We start from the raw sequence: 8,029 nt of genomic DNA on the forward strand, positions 1-8,029 counted from the left end.
ACTATCCAGATATTAGAGGGAAAGGTGCAAAGGCAGCCCATCTGACAAGGGTAAACAATAGCCACTGAAGTGTTTCCATGATAGACCTTGGAAAATGGACAGAATGTGAGGAAACTCCCAGATGCATTTTGTTGTATTCAAATACCATGAAATAATTTTTTTGTAAAACTCAAATCTTTGGATTTCCCCTTTTCCTTTGAACTAGGAGAAAAACCAATAAGATGCCTGCATTTTAAGAGCCCTGTCAATGAACTGTTAAACACTGCTCAGTTAAAATCTCTGTGTGAAGACTAGATGATTCTACATAGGGAGGGTGAGTCATGCAGCAAATGCATCTTAATATTTCAAGATTAAAAGGAGATAACTCCAGGGAAGTGGTTACTGGAAGCTTTCCTGTGGCATTTCTAATATCTATGTACTCTAGGTTTTAGTCATGCATATTTCACAAGTAGAAAATCCAAATGTTCATGGTATCTCACTTTAGATACTGTAATTATTATGGTTATTATTATTAAAGTTGGCCTTCCATATATGGTACACAGTTTCTGCATCTACAGATTCTATAATCCATGGCTTGAAAAAAATTTTAAAAATCCAAAAAGCAAACTTTAATTTTGCCGTTTTGTGTAAGGCACATCAGTTTACTATAGCATAATGGAACTTGAGCATCCACAGATTTTGGTGTCCACGGGAGGTCCTGGAACCAAACCCTAACAAATACTAAGGGCCCACTTCTATAATGTATTCCAATGTATTTGTACTTGCTTGTTCATCATATTGAACTGCACTGAACTACATTTTATGGCACTATATAAGGGGCCAAAGGACCTCATCACGCTTACCTTTTTTAGCATCCTAGAACACTAAAGGGACATTAGTGATGGATAGGCATGCTGCCCATCACATGATGTTACTGATCTTTCACCACAGAAGCTGGCAAAATGTCACTGGGTGTTATAAATAACATTTCAATAACTTTAAAGTATAGGTTCTTTTTATTGCAATTTCAGTGTGAAAGGGTATCTCAGAACTTATACAGAACAACATTTAGATATACATACAGATTATATGCAACTACATTGGATTCCCAAACAACATGAAGTTACATTGGCTAATAACAAACAAAGGGGGGTTACATTTTCACTCAGCATTCACACACATGTACATGCATTTATCCTCATGCATACATCCAAATATTACCACATCCTTTTCTCCCTCCTTGGAGAAGCACCTTCCTAGACTAGGCCCTGCTTTCCTTGCAGCCTGCCAACACATAGTTCCAAAACTTCTAAAACGTCAAAATGCCAAAACTTCTCTTTCCCTAAGAACAATGCTAGGGATCAGAATCCTGTTTACATACAGCAGAATTGACTCCCTGCAACACATACCATGACTCCAAAATGCACTCCTTCCTCTTCCCTTGAGAAAAGGAGGCCCAAAGTGAGCAGACTCTGTGTTCCATTGCATATCTGCTGCTTAATAATAAAATAAACTTTATTTTTATATCCCGTCCCATCTCCCTGAAGGGACTCGGGGCGGCTCACAACAGGGACAAGCCCGAAACAACGACACAATGTATTTGACAAAACCTTAAAACATTTCAGCGATACACAAAATAAAATAATGGACAATACATTAAAATCCAAGCAGATAAAATCAAAGTAATTAAAAGCAAACCAGCGGGGACAGGTTTCATAAAGTGCTGTATCATGGAAATGAGTAACAATGATAAAGTGCCATACGCTTTTAAAACATAAAGAAGTATTCTGATGACAGCTCTATTGGGCCTATTCATTCAAACGCGCCCTGGAACAACCATGTTTTCAAGTCCAGGCTGAATCTCCACTGAGTATGGTGGGTGAACAGTGTCGCTGTCTACCACACTTTCTGGATTGTCATAAGGTCACTTATATAGCAATATTTTGCTGATGTTGTCCCAAAGTTGTAAATGAATGACAGACATCTTCCATCCTAGAATATCCTGGCTCTATCTCAGTTTCCTGGACCAGATGTTGATTCTTCTTAATTAGTGTTGGCCTTGTATTGACTTTCTTCTTTACATCCTTAACTTAAAAGAGCCATTATCTCTGCCCCAAAAGTTCATCAAGTCAGCAAATGTTGACAGATGTAAACATTTATTTTATCACTACCACAGTTCTTATCACAGTTTACCAGGCAAGTCAACCATTTCAGGTCTCATTAGTAACCTTTATTTACACTTCAGCAAGCATGTAGTTAGTCTTTGCAGGCCTTAATATTTTGGAATGGTATCTTCAAAATTATTAGGTTTCATTCATTCATCTTTCATACAGTTCATAGAATCATAGAATCATAGAATAGTAGAGTTGGAAGAGACCACATGGGCTATCCAGTCCAACCCCCTGCTAAGAAGCAGGAAATCGCATTCAAAGCACCCCCGACAGATGGCCATCCAGCCTCTGCTTAAAAGCCTCCAAAGAAGGAGCCTCCACCACGGCCCCGGGGAGAGAGTTCCACTGTCGAACAGCCCTCACAGAGAGGAAGTTCTTCCTGATGTTCAGGTGGAATCTCCTTTCCTGTAGTTTGAAGCCATTGTTCCGTGTCCTAGTCTGCAGGGCAGCAGAAAACAAGCTTGCTCCCTTCTCCCTATGGCTTCCCCTCACATATTTGTACATGGCTATCATGTTTCCTCTCAGCCTTCTCTTCTGCAGGCTAAACATGCCCAGCTCTTTAAGCTGCTCCTCATAGGGCTTGTTCTCCAGACCCTTAATCATTTTAGTCGCCCTCCTCTGGACGCTTTCCAGCTTGTCAACATCTCCCTTCAACTGTGGTGCCCAAAATTGGACACAGTATTCCAGGTGTGGTCTGACCAAGGCAGAATAGAGGGGGAGCATAACTTCCCTGGATCTAGACGCTATTCCCCTATTGATGCAGGCCAGAATCCCATTGGCTTTTTTAGCAGCCGCATCACATTGTTGGCTCATGTTTAACTTGTTGTCCACAAGGACTCCAAGGTCTTTTTCGCACACACTGCTGCCAAGCCAGGCGTCCCCCATTCTGGATCTTTGATTTCCATTTTTTCTGCCGAAGTGAAGTATCTTGCATTTGTCCCCGTTGAACTTCATTTTGTTAGTTTTGGCCCATCTCTCTAGTCTGTCAAGATCGTTTTGAATTCTGCTCCTGTCTTCTGGAGTGTTAGCTATCCCTCCCAGTTTTGTGTCGTCTGCAAACTTGATGATCGTGCCTTCTAACCCTTCGTCTAAGTCGTTAATAAAGATGTTGAACAGAACCGGGCCCATGACAGAGCCCTGCAGCACTCCACTTGTCACTTCTTTCCATGATGAAGACGACGCATTGGTGAGCACCCTTTGGGTTCGTTCGCTTAGCCAATTACAGATCCACCTAACCATAGTTTTGTCTAGCCCACATTTTACTAGTTTGTTTGCCAGAAGGTCGTGGGGGACTTTGTCGAAGGCCTTACTGAAATCCAGGTACGCTACATCCACAGCATTCCCTGTATCGACCCAACTCGTAACTCTATCGAAAAAAGAGATCAGATTAGTCTGGCATGACTTGTTTTTGGTTAATCCGTGTTGACTATTAGCAATGACCGCATTTGTTTCTAAGTGTTCGCAGACCACTTCCTTAATGATCTTTTCCAGAATTTTGCCTGGTATTGATGTGAGGCTGACCGGACGATAATTGTTTGGGTCGTTCTTTTTTCCCTTCTTGAAGATAGGGACCACATTCGCCCTCCTCCAATCTGCTGGGACTTCTCCCGTTCTCCAAGAACTCTCGAAGATAATTGCCAGTGGTTCTGAAATAACTTCTGCTAGTTCCTTCAGTACTCTTGGATGTAGCTGATCTGGCCCTGGGGACTTGAATTCGTTTAGAGCGGCCAGGTGTTCCTGGACAACTTGTTTCCCTATTTGGGGTTGGATTTCCCCCAATCCTTCGTCCATTCCATGTTGCTGAGGTTGAAGATGGCTTTATTTTTGTGAGAAGACCGAGGCAAAGAAGGCATTAAGTAGTTCTGCCTTTTCCCTGTCCCCTGTCGCCATCACCCCATCTTCTCCTTGCAATGGCCCTATCGCCTCCTTTTTCTTCCTTTTTCTACCAACGTAAGCAAAAAAGCCTTTTTTGTTGTTTTTTATGTCCCTGGCAAGTTCATTCAAACCATACATAATATATTTCATGACATTATATATTTCATGATATGGGGGCATCCATGTGATGAGGATGTAAAACATAATTTTACCAGTCAAATGCAACTTACTCCACTTCCACATTGAAAAGGTCAGTACCTCCCTAGTAGTCCATTTGTTCTGGAATTTCCGTTCTCTAAAGAGAACCAAATGGACAATGGAAATGCTTGACAGTATTAGATGCTATATTATCAACAGTGTGATATATTCGTGCAAAAAATAAATCATGGTGTTTGTGTTTTTTTAAAGCAGCAAGAGGGTTAGCATGAGTGCAAGATTTTAAATTGTTTGAATAGGATTAAAATAATACTTTGAGGAGCTAAATTTCTTTCTTACTGCTTCTCCTAAGTTTTCTCCTGACAGGAGACCAAACACTTTGTAGCTGCAGGACTATCCATTTGGCATTGGGCCTGAAAGATGACTTCATCCAGACAGCTTCATGAATAAGAAATAATGTTGATTAGTGCTGCCCGCTGCCTGCTTTTAATTCTTAATAATAGTGGCTGGAATTCACATGGGGAGTTATGTATACATAATTTTCATACCTATGTAGCCATGGAATGTTTTCCCCACCATCTTTACTTACTGGGCAACATCCACCATGTTTGCTGGGCTTGGAAAGTGTAGGAGTCATACACTGGAAGGAAAGGTCTACCATGAAACTATAGCTGCATGTACTGTGGAGGAACACTCAACCCAATGGGAAAAGATTATAGCCCAGCCAGGTCTTTAATGAAAGAAATTCCCCTGGCCTCACCAAGAACTCAAATTGACCATCTTCTTTCATGAGTCAAGAGGAACAGTTCATTGGTTAGTTTTCACACATTTATGAGTTCACATTGTAATGAACTAATGGCCATTGCAGTACATGTGCGGATAAAGATAAGTTTAGTTCTCACACTAAAACTTAATGTGGCAATGGTTACAATATTAGTTGCAATACAGGGTGATTCTATTCTGTCCCCAAGGAGTTACATTTTATTTGTAAAGGCAGGTGAGAATTGATTTAGGCTATTGACATGTTAACACAGACCCAAATGCATTCCTCTTCTCTTGTATTTTATCTACGAGACAGAAAATCAAAATGAGATTTGTACAAAAAGATGGAAGCATTTTGGTTATGAAGCAATAAATACCTGGGCCCTTTTCACAATCTCCACTCATACCAAAGATCACTTGTGTGAAAGGATGGGTCACATCATAAGCCAGGGGCTTCTCGAAATTGGGGGAATAGTAGGAATTGGGGGAATTTTCTATATATACACAGCATTCAAGGAAGTGTAACTTTAGGTTTAATAATTCATAACTGCCTTCCAGTCGATGATAGTAATATTAACAGTATCAAACATCAACAGCAATTGTGACTTTCAGGCATAAAGCAAGAGTAAACACAACTGGAATAATATAGCATGGTGTAGTGGTTTGAGCATTGGACTATGACTCTGGAGTCTGGAGACCAGCGTTTCAATTCAATCATAGAAATCCACTGGGTGACAAGTTGGAATGGGTCCAGAGGAGGACAATAAAGTTGTATGGAGAACAAAACATATGAGGATAGGATGAAGGAGTTGGGCCTGTTCAGCTTGATTAAGAGAAAACGGAGGGGTGAAACAATTGCACTCTTTCAATACCCCAAGGGCTGCCACAAAGAAGAGGGGCATGTTTTCTGTCCCAAAGGTTTAATGGCTTGAAGTTAAATGAGGGTAGATTTTGACTGACGATCAGAAAAAAATGCTTGAAAATGAGACAGTTTGGCAATGGAAGCAATTGCCTAAAGTAGTGGTGGAATTTCCTTCTCTGGATGACCTTTGAAAGAGGTTCGGCAGCAATCTGCTTGGATTGCTCTAGCTCAGTGGTTCTCAACCTGTGGGTGCTCAAGTGTTTTGACCTACAACTGCCAGAAGTCCCAGCCAGTTTACCAGTTTTTAGGATTTCTGGGAGTTGAAAGCCAAAACATCTGGGGACCCACAGGTTGAGAACCACTGCCTGGAGGTCCTTCATTGAGCAAGGGTTGGACATGATGCCCCATGAAGATCCTTGATACATTCCTTGGTGGTTTGTCCTTCCTTCTATTCCTTATGCATACTCTTTCCTGCCATTTCCTTCTTGAGTTTGCTGTGCTGCCATAATGGCTTATTCCAGTGGTTCTCAAACTGTGAGTCCCCAGATGTTTTGGCTTTCAACTCCCAGAAATCATAACATCTGGTAAACTGGCTGGGATCTCTGGAAGTTGTAGGCCAAAACACCTGTTGAGAACCACTGGCTTATTCAAATGTATCTCATTTATCTTCTTCCATGGAATTATTTGTGATTGTGCTTTTGTCAGCTCCTTCCTAACAAACTCCTGGATGTCTTTGTCCTTTAACATCTCTGCTCAAATGATCTGCTCATATAATTCCTACACTTACCCTAGATTAGAGTCGGCTTTATCTCCTCTTTGCCCACTGTTTAAAGACTTCAAAAATGAAGACAAATGGTATTTGACTAGTCTAACAGCAGTTTTAAAAACCTTCTCAGCCTGATGACTTTCAGATTTTAATTTCAGCTAGCCTCAGTCAACCTGACCTATGCTTAGGAATAGACCATAGAAAGCTGCTTATTTGTTTAAAAAAGTATTCCTGTTACAGTATCTGGAACATAACCCATTGTCATTGATTGTTGCTCTGTTTAAAAAGCAATTTGCTTTAGACTATTACTCATTTTTTCTATTTGCTTTCTTTGTCTTTTGTGGAGACAAGACTGAGGATAGGAAAAAGAATATCAAAGCATATGAAACATGAATATACTCCCAATGTCTTAAAAGTAATTTTTGATAACTTTATTTCTATCTCTTGCATTTTTTATATACAGTAGAGTCTCACTTATCCAACACTCGCTTATCCAATGTTCTGGATTATCCAACGCATTTTTGTAGTCAATGTTTTCAATGCATCATGATATTTTGGTGCTAAATTCATAAATACAGTAATTACTACGTAACATTACTCTGTATTGAACTACTTTTTCTGTCAAATTTGTTGTATAACATGATGTTTTGGTGCTTAATTTGGAAAACCATAACCTAATTTGATGTTTAATAGGCTTTTCCTTAATCTCTCCTTATTATCCAACATATTCGCTTATCCAACTTTCTGCCGGCCCGTTTACGTTGGATAAGTGAGACTCTACTGTATTTTTATTTGTTACATTCTCATTACCTTCTCCCTAGGTATCCAGTTAGAGGGAGCTATGTTTCTTCTAATTCATGACTTTTACGTTCTATTCAGGATGCTAAAAATTCTATTCCAAAGCAAAGTTAGACTGCCAAGTTGAATAACATTGGTTCTAGTGCTGCCATAGGGATAGCTTAATGCCTTGATAGAAACTGCACACCTTCTACATATATCCTTTTTCCACTCCCACAGCTTCTGACAAGGGTTTGCAAGTGAATTGGAAATACAAAGGCTGTTTGAGACATTTTACAGCCTGAGGAAAAGGGCAAGTTGTCCTTGCATCCACTTTTCCATGTATAGAAAGAGACAGATCAGCAGCAGAACCATACCTCAGTACTGACAATGTAACAACGTCCTTGACTTCACTTGTAGGCTCATTTGGGAGTGCAGGACAACTTGAATGGTATAGCAATATCTTCCAATATAAGGAAATAAAAATCAGAAGACTCAGGGCCCTTCCAGACAGACCCTGTATCCCAGAATCTGATCCCATGTTTTCTGTTTATCCCAGATTATCTGGCAGTGCAGACTCATATAATCCAGTTTAAAGCAGAAAATCTGGGATCAGATCCTGTCTGGAAGGGCCCTCAGGCAGTATGAAATAGGAGTGTTCAGCCTCCACTGTCTGAGTCA

The sequence above is a fragment of the Anolis carolinensis genome, chromosome 1 (assembly GCF_035594765.1).
Source record: "Anolis carolinensis isolate JA03-04 chromosome 1, rAnoCar3.1.pri, whole genome shotgun sequence".
Taxonomy (NCBI): Eukaryota; Metazoa; Chordata; class Lepidosauria; order Squamata; family Dactyloidae; genus Anolis; species Anolis carolinensis.